Source organism: Panulirus ornatus, chromosome 69 (genome assembly GCF_036320965.1).
Source record: "Panulirus ornatus isolate Po-2019 chromosome 69, ASM3632096v1, whole genome shotgun sequence".
In the NCBI taxonomy this organism is placed as follows: domain Eukaryota; kingdom Metazoa; phylum Arthropoda; class Malacostraca; order Decapoda; family Palinuridae; genus Panulirus; species Panulirus ornatus.
In genome coordinates, this window is record NC_092292.1 from 21,275,489 (window position 1) to 21,298,231 (window position 22,743).

At 40.2% G+C, this 22,743-nt stretch overlaps 1 protein-coding gene across 1 annotated transcript in view; it reads left to right on the top strand.

Annotated features, from left to right (window-relative positions):
* Positions 1-22,743, top strand: part of LOC139747661 (uncharacterized) — a 540,258-nt gene that overhangs the window by 325,563 nt on the left and 191,952 nt on the right. The gene's annotated exons all lie outside the window — the stretch shown is intronic.

Below are 22,743 nucleotides of genomic sequence, written 5' to 3' on the forward strand. Positions count from 1 at the left end.
AGCAATGCTAAACCCTTCCCCTGTAAATCACTACATAATCAAACACTAAACCCAAAGTAGTTATGTATAAAAAAGTCACCTCTGCTTTACGCTTCAGCAACCTGCTTTTACAGATCGCCCCATGCCAAACAAACGTGACAGCACTAGTAAAACATGCTCACCGAAATGACCCAACAGGCTCTAAACAACCGCGCTCCCCACCCCGATCTGAGCAGCAAGCCACCACCTGCAGCGACACACCCCAGACACATACGAGTTGTCCTCTCCCGTCTGTGATCTGGACACTACCCATGTCTTCAGCACTATAATGATCGAATCATTATATCACAAAGCTCCCCAAGCTCACTAGCTTAAAATCCACACACAAGACTCAGAATACTTATCAGTTTACTTACCCCACGAGGACACATACGCACCTCACCACATTTCTTAACCTGAAATCCTACCCAGTGGACGTGGCCGGCTCCCTGAGCTATGCAGGATCCCAGTAAAATGGGCAGGAAAGTAAGAGAAGGTATGAATTAGATCTGCCTATCCGGGTATATGTATTGTTTATCTATTTACATACTGTTATACGTATATATTGTTATGTATCAATACTTATATGTACTTGTGTATACATACATATGTCTAGCGGCACCACCAGCTATTCTCCGTTTTATTCTCAATTTCTAATGTCATATTTACCCAGTTCTCAGCCATCTTGTGCTCCCTCTCATTATCCATCTGGATTTGTACGTTCTTTATGTGATATTCTGCCAGTGTTGCCATCATGTTATCTTCCTATCTTCACGTAGCTCACTATGTCCCCCTGGCTATCCCTCTCCCCCTCCCCCATCCCTGTTTACATGTATTTATACTTCTTTAACCTTGTAATTCCTCTATTATCTGTACTTAGCAGCATTTACCTCCAAGTCTTTTAGCTGCGTAATTCTCGTTTTTATATTATTATTATTATGTCATTTGCTTGTTCTTATGGCATTTATCTTCCACGTGATCGTCTAGTATTAAGTCTCGGGTTTCTTCCAGTTTTCTACTCCCAGTTCTTAATGTTTTTATTTCTTCTGAGGTTTCTGAGGTCTCTAACTTAGGTCGCTCTCAGACGATTGTGGTTTGGTACACAGTTCTGCCGCTCATCAAAATTTTGATTACTCTCTACATCTTCGTACCTCTAGGGGGAACACTGCCCCACCCACCTGTCTTCTTCCTTCTTTTTCCACTTCCCAGGATTCAAGATCTAGCGTCATTCCTTCATCTTCAGGTGGAATGACTTGAATATTGCTAGGTATGCACTGTGGTCCAAGACACACGAACTCTTCTTATTATTTTCTATAATATATTTTATAGGATTCTTTGGGGTCAAAGATGAAGCAACTCAAATATGCCTAGTTTAAGCCGCTGTTTCTTGTAGTATGAATGAACTTAGACGAAACACTGCATACAGACGCACTTCCACAATTCCCATACAATACACAAGATAAAGTTGTGATGTGAACCACTTTTGATATTCAGTAGGAGTGAGCGGTCATTACAGATAAGTTGACTGTGTTTCAGGCAATGTTCATGATATCTGGTACACAGGTTTCTTCTGTCTACATAAGACACATATTGCTGACGTCACATTCCTGACTCGACCACTATTTCCCTCCTTAGTGTGTCTTTCTCAGGTCAACCAGTGTTCATGATACTCACTCATCACCAGCTACTCATGATGAGTCTCAGGTCAACCAGTGTTCATGATACTCACTCATCACCAGCTACTCATGATGAGTCTCAGGTCAACCAGTGTTCATGATACTCACTCATCACCAGCTACTCATGATGAGTCTCAGGTCAACCAGTGTTCATGATACTCACTCATCACCTGCTCCTCATGATGAGTCTTAACACAACGTTGTGTGGGGGAAGACGTATGGTATTCAACAGTAAACGTTGATCTCTCAGATACTCTTATTATTATTATTATCATTATTATTATTATTATTATTATTATTATTATTATTATTATTATTATTACTATTATTATTATCATCATCATCATTATATCATTATCATTATTATTATAATTATTATTATTATTATTATTATTATTATTATTATTATTATTATTATTATTATTATCATCATTATTATTATTATTATTATTATTATTATTATTATTATTATTATTATTATTATCATTATTATTACATTTATTATTATTATTATTATAATTATTACATCATCATCATTATCATCATTATTATTAGTTTTATCATTATCATTATCATCATTATCATTACTGTTTTATCATTGTCATTATTATCATTATCATCATGATCATTTTTATGAGTTTTATCATTATCATTATTGTCATTATTACCTTTATCCTTATTGTCATTATTACCTTTATCATTATTGTCATTATTATCATGATCATTATTGTTATTATTAGTAGTAGTAGCAATAGTAGTAGTATCATCATTGCTACTATGCTTATTATCATTATGATAATGATAATAATAATGATAATCATTTCATTGTTATTATCATTATCATTATTGCTATTATTATCATTATAATTATTATTATTATTATTATTATTATTATTATTATTATTATTATTATTATTATTATTATTACTATTATTATCATTATTATCATTATCATCTGTATTATTGTTATCATCATTTTTATCATCACTAATTATCATCATTTCCATCATCCTTATCATCATCATCATCATCATCATCATCATCATCATTATCATCCCTCTGCTCCTCCTCCTCCTTCTCATCATCATCATCATCATCATTACCGTTGTTACATATGTATTTCCTTTTTTGTTGTCTTTAACGTCCCCTCTCCCTCCCATCACCAGATTATACACAAATCCTCACATCTATCCCTTTCAGTTAAACCAATATTAAAACAAATTTCAAACTCACCGTTATTGTATTAATTTTGGGGTCACATACTTTTAAACAAATCCTGACTCTTCATAAATCAAACATAGCACCAGAACTCTATGTATAACATACAAGTCTGGAATACATAGTGTGTAGAGAAAGATGTGATACCATACAGGAAATGATCATGATGTATATGATGGGAGTTAAACGTTGGATAGAGGTAGCTGGACTGGACGTTTTCCAGAGGTTGCTCGTGGGATAGAAGTGGCCAGATTTAAGGTGTTCCACGAGAGCCGAGAGCTCTATCGTCTATCCAGTTTAGTCTATCTTGCGCCACTTCCACTGCATAGTTGGCGGTGTGTGGCTGGTGGCCGCTCGTCTCCCTATTCGGACCTTATCTACAAGGCAATGCAGCTGATTCTTCACTCATTGTGTCTTAATTAAATGCCATTGAAGTCTCCCTCCGGCCATTGTACTTCATTCGAATGAGAATGTGGTGTATGACCTTTTCGTTGGTTGTATATTCCAAGAATTTCTTGTGGTATCGTCAACCAGAATGACTTCATGATGGATGAAGATAAGTAAATAGCTATTACTGGAGAAATGATTTAACACATAAAAGTCTTATGGTCGAAAACATTAACACATTGAATAGAATCTTAGCATTATTGTGCTTTATTTCATGTTCCAGTCTATGATTTGAAAGTGTTTGGATTTATTGAGAACTGAGGTCATCAGTGACTGTGTCCATCTCACTTCAGACTCGCTTTAGCCGTCTCGTGGCCAACCCTTCTTTATCTTTGTTCTGCCTAATTCATTGGATTCACATCTCCGAGCATATGTCGATCATCTTGTTGCTTACTAACATTCCAGTACACCATCTTACCAAGTTACACTTATAATGTCGTCTTGTTTTCATTCTCGGTCTCTCCGTCTCTGTTTCTTAGTGTTTTACTAGTTTTGGTGATATTTTTCATTTCATTTCTCTTTAATTCAAAACCCTATCGTTATTTCATATTCATCATTTCACTTTATTCTTATTTTCTGGTCTCATTTTCAGTGTATTCCATCCACCACTAGTCATTATCTTAAACCCTTATTCTACCGTAACTGAGTTTCTACCTTGTATCTAGTCAATGTATTTAATTTCCAGCGTCAGGTACAAACTGCATATAGCAGCTCAAACGCGAAGGGCCACCAGCTAATTGATTCACATGTGTATGCCGTCGACAGCCATGGCCGATATATTGGACGCTTTGTGACCGTCTGTTGCCCGTGCTTCTTATGCCGAGGCGGTCTCAGCCTTCCCGGCGAGCTGCTGCCTCGTTGCCAAAAGGTGAAAAGCCGGGTTCGAACCCGGCCAAATTCGATCAGGTCTGAAGATGGATCTCGAGCAGGGATCCGATACAGTTCCAAATAGTTTCAGTGGCTCGACCTCTGCCGGAGTCTATCATTTATGAAGATGGATCACGAACAAGGATCCGATACAGTTCCAAATAGCCTCACGGATTCGAATGCTGTTTTACTCTAAGGTGGGACGACAGATCCTGAGTGAGGATTCGATACACTTCGAATGGTTTCATGAATTCACATCCGGTTTTATGAATAGGTTTAATGACGGAAGTCAAGAAAGACTAGGATCGAACGGATTTAGTGGTGTTTCACGCTTACACTTCGGTTCATATCAGCATATCTTCATCGGTAACGTATATATCAATTTATAGTTTCTTTAGATTATTTCTTTATCTTAGTTCCCAAATAACGAACTAAAGTTTCAAGGAATTAGCTGGAAGTTGAATGACAAAACTAATCTTCAGAGGAACGCGTACACAAACTTGGGTTAGCCAGGCTGTGCTGTAAGGCACATAAAATCTTTGATAAATGTTTCATTTTTTCTTCATTCCACCGGAACGACAAACAGATCTCTAAGTTCTTGGTGATATTTCAGAGGTGTTCACTGGTTCAAGGGAGCCAGATAGTGGTAATGCAAACAGCACACAGTGATTTGAGACGTTGTATGAGAAAGAGTGTTCGGGGGTTGAGCGAGTGTAGAACCTTCTCCCTGTAGAGTACAAAGAGGTAATTATAGATAGGTAATTACACGCACACACACACACACACACACACACACACACAGGTGAGTGTGTGTCATTGCTTCTAAATACTTCAAGATACACGTACAAAATCTGACAGTCATATTAGCGTGGGCGTCACATGGCGCTCTGGTTTACAAAAGTCAACTTGTTACATATACACAAATGTGGGAGATGAGTATGAAGAGTTCTCATTGTTTTTATGATATCTGGAATACTGTTACAGCAGCCTGGAACGACTTGTTCTTTGTCTCGGCGTTCTTGCCATTTGTTTATGTTTTGTTTTTGTATCTATAATCAGAAATGTCCCCCACAGACTAGATTTTGTCTCAAATATTTCTTTATAAATTCTAGACATAACTCGCCTGGAGAATATGATATTGATGTCAATAGACTAATGATTTCCTTGTATCATACCCAATATATTACAAGTTTCATATACCTAAAGGCCGTGGCAGGAGAACAATCTTTCTATCTTGAGTTTCTTAGAGATAAGGAAATTGTTTTGAAGTATTTGTTATGATACATTCCAAGGTCCATCTGTTTGCTTTCATCATCAGATATTCTGCCATGTGCCGCCATTCATTTCCACATCTGACAGCTGGCTACACACTAACTATGGCCCAATGTTGGCGTTGGTTTCCCTTCGGTATATCACTTGTTTTTATCGATGGTGTCCTCTCCTCTCGTGCCGTTTATGAGGCATGGTGGTCGACTGATTTGCTGGACTCATGACAGTTATGATGCGTGTGGTACCCATGTCGGCGCACCTCCTTGAGCTTAAAAGAACAACCCTTTGAGTACGACGGTTCGATCCTTGGTATAATGGCGTGACCTTTGACCTAAATGTAAATAGACTGCTTACGTCGTCATACCAAAGGGTCGGACCACCGTACTCAAGGGTCATACCGTCGTGCTCAAGGAGATATGTTCCAGAGTTATAAATGACACAACCTGAAGCAGCAGTAAGAGAAGCAGTGGAACACAACATCAGTTCGCTAACAAAGGTTATGAATACTTCTGTCCAGGAAATCGGAAATAACCTCCATCTTCACTATAGCTCTTTCTTAGTGTTCTGAAGTTAGGTTAGGTTGGCATATACTTGTCCCCTCATGATCTTTCTAGTTCCCTTGTGACGCTCTTGTGTTCTCTTTAACCAACAGTCGGTTCCTTCCCTGTGAAGAGTTAATTAGTTATTTCCTAATTTCATTTTTCTTTCGTTGGGTCCCTCATGGTGTTCCTTTCTTTTAGTTTGTGACCAGTTGCTGGGTTGTTAACAGTTTCCAGGGACTTCCATATTTTCGATGTTTCTTGGTATTAGTTAACTATGTTTCTTCTTAGTCAAGTCCTCGACAAGTTTCCAACAGTTAGTTAGGTAGCAGTTATCCTAATGTTCTCTAGAAACAGTTTCTTCACAGTCAACAGTGGTTCGGACCTTGTTCCTTTGTTTCGAAACTGTCATGATCATTGAGTGGACAGTTCTCCCGTTACAAGGTCAAGCTGTGGCCAGCTAATAGCCAATATCCTCGTCTGAAGTTGTGCATCATCACCTCAGTGTATCTTTATTGTCCTATCCACCTGTTTTCCTGACAAAACTTAGCAAGTCCCGATCCCCTTTCTGCAGCTGTTCAAAAGAGGTTTCACAGGATTCTAGCATTAACAGTGGAAGAAGAAAGTTTACTTTAAATGGTTCAACAGCAACACGAGGATCACTGTTACGAGTACAACTCAAGCAATAGTTCACGAAAACAAACTTGCGACCTGATATGAAATTGATTCCTGTTGTACCGTAAAGAGAAACTTTATTACATCCATTGGTTTTCTCTAGCTCAACAACAGGTTGAAATGATCTAAAGAAAGAACTGAGAAGAGGAATGAATAAACCTTTTCTCACCTCAACAACAGGTTGAAATGATCTAAAGAAAGAACTGAGAAGAGGAATGAATAAACCTTTTCTCAGCTCAACAACAGGTTGAAATGATCTAAAGAAAGAACTGAGAAGAGGAATGAATAAACCATCAGATGTTAAGAGCGAGACTCAAGGATGACACAAGGCAGCTTCTATTTCTTGACAATTGGATAATTTGGGGTCATTAGATAAGACATGTATCTGTCGGTATGTTGTGTGTTTCTATCTTCTTGTCAGCTGAGTCCTCTGTCGCCATCATCTCCATACAATACCTGTAATACAAGACTTGCAGTACAGGTCAAGTTAGAGTATACGTTGAAACCAAGTGATAGATCCATAGCGTCAAATGTGTTTCAGTAAATATTGAGAAATTCAACTTAGCTTCCTTCAGCCATTGTGTTGTGTCCGTCTCAGTGTTCTTATCTCGTCGTCTTCCCTTGTCTTGCCCTCCACCCATGTCCACCCTCAAACTGCCTCACCCCAACACATGGTCACTCACATGCCCTATTCGTCCTTTTGTCTACCCTCATGCATTATCATATCTATTTATGTTCATCTTCATACTGCCTCATACTGTTCACTCTCATGCACCCTCATCTCAACCCATCTACACCCTCATGCACCCTTTGCCCTACCCATGACCACCCTCATAAACCTCATCCCTTCTCATATCCTAAATGGACATCTGCTAGTTGTTCAAATCACAATGAAAGTCGTACCTATCTAAATCTTCCGGCTTTTAAGTCAAGCCAACATTATCCTTTTCAAGATAAATTTTAAAAGATGTTGGTTAAATCTTCTGTTCATTAAAACTAAAGTAAAGAACTTTACAGAAGGTTTCCTGATGAAATTACCAAGAAAATGTACTTAGATTCAGAGACCCAGTATTTGACTTTGTCATCCATTGTTCTATAACCTGCTTAATATCTGGCATCGAACTAAGGTTCGTAAAATTAAAAATGTTCCACACAGCCTCTTAGTCTTTCAGGGAGCTGAAACTTTGTCCCCAGCAGCATCTCCACGTAAAGTTCTTGCTGCTTTACAGAGAGAGAGAGAGAGAGAGAGAGAGGGGGGGGGGGGATGGGGATGATTAGTAATGAGAAAAGGTATTCATCATCTGTACTAAATATAACCAGTAACATAACAACAATGATCCTCATCTAAGATAAGCGAGTAACCTGTGGCAAACGACTCTCCTTAACCATCATCTGACGACTTTGTTCTTGTTCGCTGCCACCAATCGTACTTCATCCTTTCCTTCACCTCCAAACACCTCCAAAGGCGCCAACACTCTTCTTCCTCCTCCTCCTCCTCCTCCTCCTTCCAACACCTCTAAAGATGCACTCTAAGCTGACCTCCAGGAAGTCCATTAAGACTCACCTTCTGCTAATTCAAAGGTTCGTCTTCGGAGACACATTTACACCTGTTCCAGTGACCATCATGTCCAGATGTCACATGTCCACCTCATGGCAGATTCACGGACCGGATTTCTTACTATTTAAATCATGAAGCCTCTGACAGTATTTACGATTAACCAATAGAATATTTCAGTATTAGTTCATACTCTAGCGAACACCCGTGAGAGGCAACACAAACAAAACAACACTACAGAGACAAGCTCGCAACGCTATATTCCCAGTCATACGTCGAAGACCCTGGCCAGCCCAGGGGACACTAAAGAATATATTCCAGTCTGTGTTATTTAATGCTGGCGGACCCGTAGTTCTTGGTGTCCAGACGACGAAGGAAAATATATGTGGACGCCTCGCATGGTGAACGGGCAGTGTGGTGGGCAGTCTGTATGGTAGTGTGGTGGTCCTCCTGTGGTGGACAGAGGAGAATTTGGAGTTTGGTCCTCCCGTTAACGGGTTGTGACGATCTCTTATTCAGGGATTGTGAGGAACCTTTTGTTAAAGGTTTGTGAAGAACCGTCTCTTAAGTGGTTGTGACGAACCTTCCGTTCAGGGTTGTGACGAGCTTCCCGTTCAGTGGTTGTGATGAACCTTTCTTTCGTTCGTCCATAAGAGTAATGTAATAGGTATAAGTACAATAGTAGGTAAGTGTGAGTGTAACCAGTGGTAGGCAGGTGTGGGTATGAGTAACCACGACAGTAGATGGGTGTGACTGTGAGTACTTACAAGAGTAGGTGAGTGTGGGTGTGAGTAACTCTACTGGTAGGGGAATGTAACTCCAACAGTTAGTGAGTGAGAGAGGATTGTGTCCGACGTTCTTCTTGATTTCCTGTGTCTCCCACACGGCCGTCATATGGTGTTGTGTTGAGGGTGAGCTCTCTACTTTATCATTATCACCACCACCACTACAACCACCACCATCATCACCATCACCAACACCAAAGCCTGTATGTGTTGGTTTCGACAGGGGGTCTGTATTCCGACCCAGATGGCTGGACTTGCTTCCCTATGACCTCTCTTCGTTTCCTTGTGTTTCAGTAGACAAGTTTTACATGGTGTTTACCATGTTGGCTCCCGTAGCATAGGGTATTAGTTGCCATGACTTGGTATTTAGCATACTAGCTTGCCGTACTGTACAGAACTGCCGCAACATATCTCTCAAGTATTGAACGCCAACATTTCCCGTAATTATCTTTGTTATCAAGCCAGAGTATCGTAGAAGGCATTTCCTCTTTGATATCTAACGTGTTTGCAACTCGTCTGTCATTTACTATATTCATTTTCTGAAGTTTGTTTTGTTGCCTCTGTGATTCCTACCCTTAGATCTTGTTAATGATGTCTTTAACTAGGTACAGTAACGAATATAAAAGCTGCCATATACATTCGCAGTAACTTAGGCCCACTGTCATGCATGCTAATCTGTGGCTACCGATCCTTAATCTTTATGTTTTATAAAGTTAGATCCTTTGTTGTGAGGTTGAGTTTCTGTTCTGGGTTCGTCTGCTTTCCATCCTTTCATCTTCATCAATCGACCGCTTTCCTTAACATACCTCAAGCGCCATTTTCCCAGTGAACTAGACAATTGATTCCGCTCGCCTCTCTTCCTGGTAGCGAGTTCTCCACGCCTTCTCCCCTCACTGTTCCGCCCTTTGTTTATACATTTCCCCTCTCCTGTTTTCTTCCCTGCCTCTCCCTCTTCCTGGTGTCATTAGAGCTCATCTCTGGGTAATGATGTCCACTCCGCCGAGCGCCGCATCTGAATTTCAAAGCGGGCACGCCATTACGCTCCCTGATCTCCAAGTTAATGCCGACCAGTCGATGCCGAAGCCTACATATATTTGGATTTTCGGCGAGTAATTTTCTGTAACTGCTCCTGACGCGGGCGAGAGCTGGGTGATGGCTGGGCGAGGGTGCCGCTCGAGTGTTTATGACGACTTCTTGTGTATCTGAACCAACCCTTGTTTACGTCCGCCTCCTCGTTCACAGCCGCCGAGCGTCGCCGGTATTCACATCCGCCAGAGGTATGTAAAAACGACATTAAGGAGGATTTTATTGCGATATCCTTACTTGTGGCCTCCTGGGTGGGCGATATTTCCAGGATAGCTGACGATATACTGTTCTTGGTTTTGTATATCTTTATATTCCTGTGTTTAATAAGTTACACACTCGGTTCATTTTAACAACCGAAAGATGAATAAGGAGAAACGAAGACATGTTTGAGAGACAATCGCACAGTATAAGAAAATAAAAGATACAGTAAGCTGTAACAATAATAAGATACAGTAAGCTGTAACAATAATAAGATACAGTAAGCTGTAACAATAATAAGATACAGTAAGCTGTAACAATAGAAAATACAGTAAGTTGTAACAATAATAAGATACAGTAAGCTGTAACAATAATAAGATACAGTAAGCTGTAACAATAATAAGATACAGTAAGTTGTAACAATAGTAAGATACAGTAAGCTGTAACAGTAATAAGATACAGTAAGCTGTAACAGTAATAAGATATTGATCGTAATTTAAAATAAGAGTGACTTTGTCTGCCTCAGACGCTGAATTCCGATTATGAATGTACAACAGGAGATGTATCAATACGCCTGCAGTAAGAGGTGGGCAACATGGGCGCAGTAGTACAGGTATCTTATTAAGCCGTGGCTGGAAACCGGATATTGTGAATTAATTGTTCTCTTGTCAAACAGAGGGATTATTACTGGGCTCTGATCATTACAGATATCCTGTGTCTCCCGCTTAGATAAGAAGGTATTTCGGCCTTACCGTAAGACCGGATTACTGCAGGTATCAAGACTACGCCGGAAGCCTGGCATTATTACTGTACTAAGCGGGTTCTGCTACAAGTGACAACGCTGTTTAATTCTGTTCACGGCAGCCAAGGACCAGCCGTCCAGACCCAGCTGCTCGTACGAAAATTTCCCTTAAGTCTTGAACGACCAACCCTGGCCGTCCATCCAAAGGTGTGGGCTTCGAACACAGCAAAAGGGACCTGATATTCACCATTGGTAGTTTCAAAAGGGAGCGACGGATGATGAGAGGTTGTGCAGACAACTGTATATTATGCAGTGAAATAACCAGAAAACTTGTTCTTCACGTGAATTTCACCAGTTGTGCTATTTTTTCCGCTCGAGACGAAACATTTGAAAGTATATGAGATCAATTGAAGAGCAGACAGGTGACTTGTTTCCTCCGTGACGTGCCTCTCTTGTGATACATTTCCTCCTTATCTTCCTGATTCATACTCGGGTTTTCTTACCAGAAAAGAGATGAAAAGGCTTTCGAATCCCGTGTTTGTCATTTTGATGTTTGCTGTGTGAGTATAAGCCGTGGATGTGTGAGCCAGGTGATTTTCTTGCTTGCATGTAGAGCTGGTGAATGGCTAGGATGACCTGGTTTGGTGGTAAGGGGTTTGCGATCTTGCCTAAAGCTGGGTACCCACCACCTTGAGGCGTGATAGCAGTGGAAGTGTCTATGTCTGGTTGTGCAGATGATGAATGTTGGTGGTTATCAGGCATCTGCTGGTTGTTATGACTCTTCTGTTTTATGAATTGTGCAGTTTTCTCGTTTTACTCTTCACAGGGTCGCTGGGGGAACAGACAGGTGAGAGGTTAGGGAAGAGCGGATAAGTTCTGTCTTGAGGATACTAAGTGATTCCTTAACTTTTCCAAATCTGTCGTCGTGAGAGTTCTGAGGGTTTGTTTGCCATACATTATACAATGCAAGTAGGGAATTGAGGCGTGCAAATGAGGCCATTGTTCGTTTGTTCCTGATGCTAACTCGCTGAGTCGGGAAAGGCGATTACATATAAATGAATAAACATATATATATATATATATATATATATATATATATATATATATATATATATATATATATATATATATATATATATATATGTTTACCTATTCATTTATTTACTGATTCATTTATGTTTATATCTACATATATTTACATTAATCCCTAGTGTGCACGGCCTCCCTCACACATTGCACGAGTTATTGCAAAAGGGAAAAATATGTTGCCACACCGGTTGATGGCCGGTGCGACTATTGTTTTATTTATTGTCTCATTTTTATTTGTGGCATTATTCCCTCACTATTAATTTTCGTTATGATTATTGTATTATGCCTCTATATTAATTCCAGCGTTGCATTAGTGTTATTGTTTTCATTATTTTCATTATCATGATCGTTCTTATTATCATTATCATTATTATTATTATTATTATTATTATTATTATTATTATTATTATTATCATTATCATTATTATTAGTATTATTATTATTATCATTTATTATTATTAACAATAATAATATTATTATTATTATTATTATTATTATTATTATTATTATTATTATTATTATTATTATCATTATTATTATTATCATTATTATCATTATTATCATTATTATTATCATCATCATTATTACTATTATTATTATCATTATCATTATTATTATTATTATTATTATTATTATTATTATTATTATTACTATTATCATTATTGTTATTATAACTATTATTTACAGTGATATCATTATTATTATCATTATCATTATTATCATCATTATTATTATTATTATTATTATTATTATTATTATTATTATTATCATTATTATTATTATCATTATTATCATCACCATTATTATTCATTATCATCATTATTATTATCATTATCATCACATCATTATTATTATTATTATTATCATCATTATTATTATTATTATCATTATCAATATCATTATTATCATTATTAGTATCATTATTATTATCATTATTCTTATTCTTATTATCACTATAATTATCATTATTATTATCATCATCATCATCATATTATTATTATTATTATTATTGTTATTATTATTATTATTATTATTATTATTATCAATATTATTATTATTATTATCATTATTATTATTATTATTATCATTATTATTATTATTATTATTATTATTATTGTTGTTGTTGTTGTTGTTACTAATTATTGATAATCATCATGAATATTATCATTGAATGTGTGATGGAAGAGGAATGGTGATGGGAAATATTTAGTTAAAAAGTTCATACACAAGTATGCAGGGGTGAGTGGAGGCGGGGATCAACGGGCATTACTGGATCACGTGCTAATTGACAGTCATGCAAAGGAAAGGTTGTTGGGTGTGAACCTGCTCAGCGGCACTAAATATTGGAAAGCTTGGTACGTTTCTTGGAGGTGAGCATGATAGATTGCGATCGTTCCTAACCCTACCTCGCTGATGCGGGAATCGGCGACCAAGTATATGACAAAAAAAAAAAAAAAAAATATATATATATATATATATATATATATATATATATATATATATATATATATATATTGAAACACGACACGTTCCCAAGTGCACTTTCATATAATTATCACATCCCCTGACTATGTAATCGTTACACGAAATTGCACTTGGAAACTTATCGTTTTCCAATTTCCTCGTGGTTATCAGCAAATACTAGATCACGCGCACTATATATATAGTCATCCCTGGGGATCGGGGGAAAAAATACTGCCAACGTATTCCCTGCGTGTCGTAGAAGGCGATTAAGGGGGGCGGAAGAGGGTGACTGGAAATCCTCCTTTCCGGTATTACTTTCTAAACAAAGGAACAGAGCAAGGAGCCAAGTGAGGAATGCTCCCTCTGAGGCTCTGTCATCTTATCTTGACGATACCTCTCTCACGCGGGAAATGGCAAGCGTGTACGAAAAAACAATATATGTATATATAAATATATGTGTATATATATGGGAAAGAAGTGGTGAAAGTTGTGACTGGATCTCTGGAGAGACTCAGTTAATGAGCTGCTGAGGGATGGAAGTACCTCGGATGCTGCTGCGAGAAGTAATATTCACACAAGGATGTGAGAGTAAGAGAACTTCATAGTCTTGCATGAAACATCGTACAGGATGTAGAGTGACCGGTAATAAACCATTGTGGTCAGCAGGACAACATTCTGTGCCTCGTGCCAGTGTACGTACACAGGAGTCAAGAATATAATGGGTTGCAAGACATCGTGCACTGGATCCAACCCATGCTGTTGGGATGTGGTGCCAGGTCTGGTGTCCTGATGATTCTGTCCATGTAGCTATGGATGAGGCAACAAATGAGAAAGACAAGACGTCTGTCCTCAACCCAGCCCAGCGCCCTCACCGACCTGTAGCACTCCCTCGTCTCCCTCTCTCCCTCGTCTCCCTCTCTCTACTTTCAACTTTCCATCTTGTAACGTTCCTCTTTCCTCTTACCTTCCACTTACTCTCTCAAGACACTTCTTGCACTCCCCGCAGAATACACTTCCTTTACAACAAATCTATAGAAGAATAGATGCATCAACTAGATATATAGATGAATAGATAGACGTGTTTATCCATACTATAGGAAGATACTATAGTTATAATGCAGTATTATATGATATATACATATGTGATGGTGACGGAGAGAGTGAATGAAGACATCACATCTGCGGTACTGCTGCTCCCACCCACCAATACACTCCATACTGACCTCCGTTGGCTTGCTAGTATCAAAATATTAATTCTGGGCGAGTTATGCTTCTGTAATTCATTTGGGATGCATTTATTCATGAAGGCAGCCCCCTAAATGCATCCAGTTTGCCGTCTCTTTGTCTGAATACAGCTAGAAGTATATATTATCTCTCAATATATTATGGAATTTTTGCCTTTTTTTTACTACTCCTTGCACCACCATAGCCTTTTTAACCACGCACATCTTACACTGAATGTTACTGTACATTCTTTCAGTATTAGGCATTTCTTCAGATCCTGATTTAAACTCGCTCTTACAGATGTGACATAATTAGTATTTTTTCTGGCTTCTTTTTTTATACTTTGGTCCTTCAATAATTTCCATTTGGTTTAGAAAAACCTGTTGTTTTTACCATTTGATTGCATTTGAAATTCAAGTGCAACAGAGGTAGTTAACATAATTGATTAAGAGGAACATTCTGAATTATGGGACACAGAAACAGACCAACTCTGTCTCCCCAACTTATTGATAAATGGCTATCTTGTTACATCATGTCTAACTTATCATCTCTTCTCGTGGCACATTTGTTTACTTTTTTATGTTATTCAACTTACCATCGTGCTTCATATTTGCGTATCATATATTTCAGCTGAAAATGTGTATGAATAACAATGTTATTTTTCGAAGAGTCAGTTCATGTATATGTTTATCTTAACTTATCTATATATGAAACAAAGAAATGGTCATATTTTTGTGCATTTGTTGCAATAGAAGAGTAAAGAAACGAGTCAGATAATAGGGATGGAAGGGAGAAGAATGTGGAAGAGTGAGGATGTGGAAAAGGTAATTGGTTTCTGGAGTCTGGCCCGTGGGGGAGAGGCTGGTGGGGTGTGGGGAGTGTGTTTGAGGATGGCAAGGGAGGAATGTGTGATGGAAGGTGGCAGGGGAGGAGAAAATTTTGGAGGGTGGCAGTGGAGGAGAGAGTGTTGGAGGGTGACAGGGGAGAAGGGAGTGGAGGGGAGTACAGGGCACTGGAGGATGGCGCGCACGCTCTCGCCTACAAGGTGTGGGTTATAAATCCCATACGAACACACACATAGCGATGGTATACATAATAAAAACGTAATACATGTAGACGAATGCACCATATACTTACATATACCAATCTCTCTCTCTCTCTCTCTCTCTCTCTCTCTCTCTCTCTCTCTCTCTCTCTCTCTCTCTCTCTCTCTCTCTTCCACACACACACACACACACACACACACGCAAACAGCCTTCCCCCCCGCCAACATACCCTCCACCATAGCCAAGTTCCAAACATCACAACCATACCTAATCGCCACAGCCATATTATTGCCAACAAAAACATGCCTCCTTCCACCACAACCACACCTCCATCATAACCGCTTCCTCCCATCATAACCACGCTTCCTACCCACCCTTCCTGCAACCATAACCACCATAACCACTCCTCCTGCAACCATAATCACGCTTCCTGCCAACACAGCAGCCATAACCATTCCTCCTGTCACCATCACCACACTTCCTGCCACCATAGCCATCATAACCACGCCTCCTGCTACCATAACCACGCCTCCCATGGCCATTCCCTGTCCATTACACCACTTCTTGGCCAGCTCTCGCCCCTCTCCACCTCCCTCTATTCCCTCCATATTCTCCAAATATCCTCTGAGCTAAAAATGATTGTGTATTTTGTTTACCCTGGCCTGCTTCCCAGCCCCTAATGCACACGGACATAACATTTGCATAAAATTGACATCTTTGCCCACAATATTGACTTCAGCCTTATTTCGCGTTCGCAATAAAGGCGGCCGCTAGGAATCAGCTGATATTATATAATATATTTATTCTCGTCTTAGACACTTGAGGCTCTTGTGATGTTATGATAATGTCAGACTTGTGGCTGAGGCAGCCAGCCAGCCAGGTACATGGCTACTATTTATTTTCTTGGTGGTTATGAGCCAATAAAGACACGGGGTGTTTTACCTTGGTGTTTGGAGGGGGTTTTCCTGGAGGAGGAGGAGGAGGAGGAGAAGAAGGAGGAGGAGGTGGAGGAGGGTGAAGAGGAGGAAGAGGAGATGAATGATGAATGAGGAGGCACGAAGAAGTATACGAGGAGGAGGAGGCTGGCCTTTTTCTTCAGGTGGCCGTGTGTTCTGCCTCAGACGAGTAGGTCAAGATTGGTCAGAGTTCCTCCTCAGACACAATAGACCATCCTAACTCATGTTCTTCATGGTCACTTACCCGTATGGAATCCATCTGTCTTATATTGCTATATTGTTACTCTCTATACATCTGTCACGCTTCCCTTATGTTGTTTTATCGTTCCTCTTCCATTTGTATATCACACTTGCTTTATACAGTCATATCATTACTCTCTCATACATATATGGTATTTGCCTTATATTGTTACATAGAAGGATTTGTTGTTATCTATTTTGTTTTGTTTGTAAGTCTGGCTGTGGACCATTTAAGCTTTTGTCTGTTTTAGCCGAAATTTTCTTATTTCTTCCTCTTTTTTATGTAGCTGCCGTATGATAGTTTTATGTAGCTGCCGTATGATAGTTTTATGTAGCTGCCGTATGATAGTTTTATGTAGCTGCCGTATGATAATTTTATATAGGTGCCCTACGATACTTTTATGTAGCTGCCGTATGATAGTTTTTATGGTATATCCCACAATTCAATTTTTGCCTTTGAATCTCTTTGTTTTACAATGACTCGACCCTTCACGTGAAAAGAAATTATGGTTTTCAACTTCTGAAGTAGCTATCTGAAGACATTTTACTGTCGTGTTCACCTCTTCAAGGAGCTGGTGGATCAACTTATGAAGTTATGATAAACAAGGAAAAGACACCAAATGTAACAACGTCGTAACAAACAACCCGATCTCATGAAAAAGAAATAAGAATCTTCCTGCTCTCCTCGCGTCTCTCCTTCCTCCTCTGTCACTTCATCTTCAAGATTTCTTCTTCCGTTCCTCTTACTTTCCTCCTCCTTCCTGATCTCCATCTCCCTTTCCCCAAAAAGAGCCTCCTCCTCTCCCTCCCCTAAGAAAGTACCTTCCCCCCCACCGCCCGCCTCCCAATCAAAAGTCGTTTTCTTCCCTCCTTCTCCTTCATGGAAGAGCCTTACTCTCCCTCTCTCCTTCCCTTGGCAAGGGCCTCCCTTTCCCCATTCCCTACCTCACCAAGAACCTCCCCTCTCCTTCCCCATCAAGAACCTCCCCATCCCCTACTCCACCAAGAACCTCCCCTCTCCCTTCCCATCAAGAACCTCCCCTCTCCCTCCCAATCATGAACCTCTCCCTCCACACCATGAGCCTCGCCCTCTACCTCCCCCTCTGACCCCAGTAAGTAACCCCTCTTCTTCTTCTTCTTCTTCTTCTTCTTCTTCTTCTTCTTCTTCTTCTTCTTCTTCTTTCTTCTTCTTCTTCTTTCTCTCTTTCTTTCTTTCTTTCTTTCTTTCACGTGATAGTCTTTTCTATTCCTATATTTATCTCCCTCAGTTTTTCTTTTACCTACCCTCTCTCTCTCTCTCTCTCTCTCTCTCTCTCTCTCTCTCTCTCTCTCTCTCTCTCTCTCTCTCTCTCTCTCTCTCTCTCTCCCCTTTCCCCTCCCTACGTAAATTATGATACATTACACGTATACCAAATTGCACTACATTGCCTGCAGTTTCATTACGTTGTATTATCTTATATTACTCAGCAAATTATTATATTAGGCTCAACGACGTTGTATCACCCGACCTTCTCACTGTTGGCTCTGCTCGACCATGACACGTACATGGCCAGGTAATGACCACGGACACGTACATGGCCAGGTAGTGGCCACGGACACGTACATGACCCGATAGTGGTTACAGACACGTACGCGCACAGCACACATCAAACCCATTCAGAAGTAGTAATATATATATATATATATATATATATATATATATATATATATATATATATATATATATATATATATATATATATATAAATATATATATACAGAGAGAGAGAGAGGGGGGGGGCAATTGAAACGTGGCAGTAAACACAGTAAACTAATACATATACATGCACTATAAACATATGCATACAAACATTTTCAAGCAAGTCTGCGTTATGACAGAGTTAGTTAACGTACACACACACATATACACATATGAGTAAAGCCATGGTACATATAGTGTATACTGGACAAGGTTAAAGAACGGCGCAACACGAGCGTAAATCTCCCTCCCCGTAACACACACATAGTAATCAGAAAAGGTGTTGGTAAGTGAGTGATCCTGTCTTGCATATCTTAAGAGAGGCGGTCGGGAGACATCACAGCTATAGGCTGAGGATGTCATATGTAACAAATCTCCTACCCCGCTATGACACGGCGGCTCTAGATGAAAGGAAACAATGCCTATGTACCTGAACTATCAGAAAGCGTGTGACACTATACCACATTCGAGACCGATAATGAACCTTGATATACAGGCAGGGATTACTGGAAGACTCTTGCGATGGATAAAAGATGACCTTAGTGTAAGGGAGCAAAGTATGCATGAGAGAGGATCCTTCACGAAGTGAGTTAAGATGACGCGTGGCGTACGGCAGGCTGGATCTTGTGACCATTGCTTTTCTTGGTCTATGTAAATGAGTTGCTAGGACAGGACCTATTCCTGTATTTGTTTCTGTATGATACTAAGACCATAAGGGAAATAAAGAGGGAAGAAGCTTTCATAAGGGTAGAATGAGAAAGATTCCAAAGTTTCTGACACAAGGTTGATGAAATTCAGCCTAAGCAAATGTAAAGTAATGAGGATGGGAAATAGTGAAAAAAGTTGTCATTGTAAGTGTTAACAAGTAGGATATGAGCTGCGTGTGAAACTGACTTGTTGGTCGATGTGGTGCCCAGTCTGCCATCAGAGGTTCACCCTAGGAAACTTGTACTTCAAACAAACTGTCTGCTGATAAATGATGTAATCGCTTGTGAATACATGGATCACGAAATGTTCAGCAAACTGTTCTTAGTTTATTGTAGGCCTGATCTAGAATATGGCTCTCGAGTTTGGTCACCACTCTTAAAGAAGAATAAAGGAGGAATAGAAGAGGATAACACAGATGGTACTGGCTTTGAGAAAGCTGACTGGTAGTGAGAGGATTAGAGGCCATAGAGTTGCCCATCATGGAGGAGAGAAGAGTAAGGGATGATTCAACCAAAACACTAAAGTTCTTGAACCAATTGATGATGTCGACTATGAACAGTTACTATAAAGCAAGCAGAGTCCACAACAAGAAGCTAAGCAAGAAACTTGTTACAAAAGATGTAAATAAATACTTTAACAGCAAGTGATGAAATAGTGAATGTTGAAAATACACAGGAGCACAGAATGTAAAGTTCAAGAGATGGGGAGCCACCATAGTGGACCCCCCTTCCCCGTACTGAACATATGAATTATTACAAGTGGGTCATCATGCCCACACATTTATAGAAAACATTATGGTGATCCTTAAACACTATGTGCAGTTTCCAGTTGGTTTTAATGTTTCTGAGGTTAAGAAGTTCCGAGGGTCAGTGCTTCAGGTTCAGTAGCCCCGAGGTTCAGTAGCCCCGAGGTTCAGTAGCCCCGGGATTTAGTAGGAGGGCAGGTGGGCGAGGGGAGGACAGGGAGGGGCTTGCGTCCCCCCTTATCCCCCAACCGCCGGGGTGTGACGCTCCACGTTATTTCCCGAAGAGTCACTTGAGTGGCCAGGCCATATCCTGGGGGGAGGGGGGGTTGACCGGCGTGTATTGGCCATGGCTGGGGGGGAGCAGTGGGGGGGAGGGGGAGGTCGAAGTTCAGAGAGAGAGAGAGAGAGAGAGAGAGAGAGAGAGAGAGAGAGAGAGAGAGAGAGAGAGAGAGAGAGAGAGAGAGATCCAATAAAAAGACAGGAGGATTTTGAAGAAGATACCTCAGTAATACGAAGAATATGGACACGGTTAGGATGGGCTTAGGATTATTCCATTGCTACGATTATTCGCTGGGGAGTAGTGGTGCTGAGGAGTGGCGAGTTGGGAGTGGTAGGCTGGAGGGTGGTGGTACTGAGGAGTGGCGAGTTGGGGAGTGGTTGTATGGGGAGGTGGGCTGGGATGGGGAAGTGCTCTGTGTTATGGTCCTGTGGGGTGAAGAACAGGGAGTGAGTTGTTGCTGTGGTTTGTACATGGAAGTACAGGCAAGTACATTAGAGCACATTAGTGCACATGGATGTACACTGCAGCACATAGGAGTACATGAGAGCACATGGGAGTACATGAGAGCACATGGGAGTACATGAATGAACCAGATAGCAGGGGACCTGTAGATCTATGACGACACAACTGGTATATATAGAAGGCTATTTATTTATATTTACATATATTTACATATATTCTTCCTTGTTAGATATAAGGGTTTCAAAAAATGTAGCCCATTAACGTCCTATTTACTCTTTCTATAATGCTTGTTCCCGTGCGTCTGAATGTTCCATAACATCCGTCGGCCTATTGACAGATTACGAGAGTGACGTAATTCCTGTACTGTGATACATGTTATTGCCATAGGATCAGGGATCATGTGAGCACTCCTTCCCGTCTACTGCAGGCTGGAGCCTCACACAAGCCGCAGCAACGCCGCCGTAGCTCGGGAGGCCAGACTAGTGTAGCCCCAGAGGTCAGCTTACTGTAGCCCCTGGAAGTCAGAATACTGTAGCCCTGGATATCAGTCTACTGTATCCCTGGAGGTCAGGCTACTGTAGCCCATTAAATCTCCGGCGAGGAATTTCCTGCGTGAGAGACTTCCATTACATTTTCAATATAGTCTATCATTCTCGGATATTTAGGTGGGCAGGACGACCGACCTCAACCCTCTCCCGCCAGACCCGTGTTGGCCAGACACTGACTTATGCCTCGGCATACCCCCACCCCCACCCCCACGCTCGGGGAGCTCCCTCAGTGGGGAACTTGAGAGTAAATATGGAGAAGACATAGATGCGTCTGCCATACTTCATGAGGCTAAATAAACCACATTGGTGACGTGCATATCCCTTTTATGAGTGTCTTGTCTTTACTTTACCTTATGCACTTCTTACTTACGTCTGCTTAACGTTGGAACGACCTGATCTGCGTCACAAATGTCCTCATCAACGGCAAATATAGATATGAAAACAATAAAGTTTTACCAGACGGAAAAGATAAAGAAACAGTTGTGTGTGTGTGTGTGTGTGTGTGTGTGTGTGTGTGTGTGTGTGTGTGTGTGTGCTACAGAAAGCCTCACACTTTTCCAAACCTCAAGAATATAATTTTTTCATGCCTTAATACTTGTCAATATTCATGTTGTCCAGTTTGTTCCTGTTTGCAAGAGAAGTACGAACCTTGCCCTATCATCAGATCACAATTTCCACCATTTCTAGAACTACCTCTAAACTCCTACGTGACAGAAGGAAGATAATAACACACAAACCTTCACAAAACTTGATATTGTACAAAACTTTTACTGTGGTATTGTGATGATACAGTGTCCCTTGTGTAGTGATGATACAGTGTCCCTTGTGTAGTAATGATACAGTGTCCCTTGTGTAGTAATGATACCGTGTCCCTTGTGTAGTGATGATACAGTGTCCCTTGTGTAGTAATGATACAGTGTCCCTTGTGTAGTGATGATACAGTGTCCCATACGTAGTAATGATACAGTGTCCCTTGTGTAGTGATGATACAGTGTCCCTTGTGTAGTGATGATACAGTGTACCTTGTGTAGTAATGATACAGTGTCCCTTGTGTGGTGATGATACAGTGTCCCTTGTGTAGTGATGATACAGTGGCCCTTTTTAGTGATGATACAGTGTCCCTTGTGTAGTGATAATACAGTGTCCCTTGTGTAGTAATGATACAGTG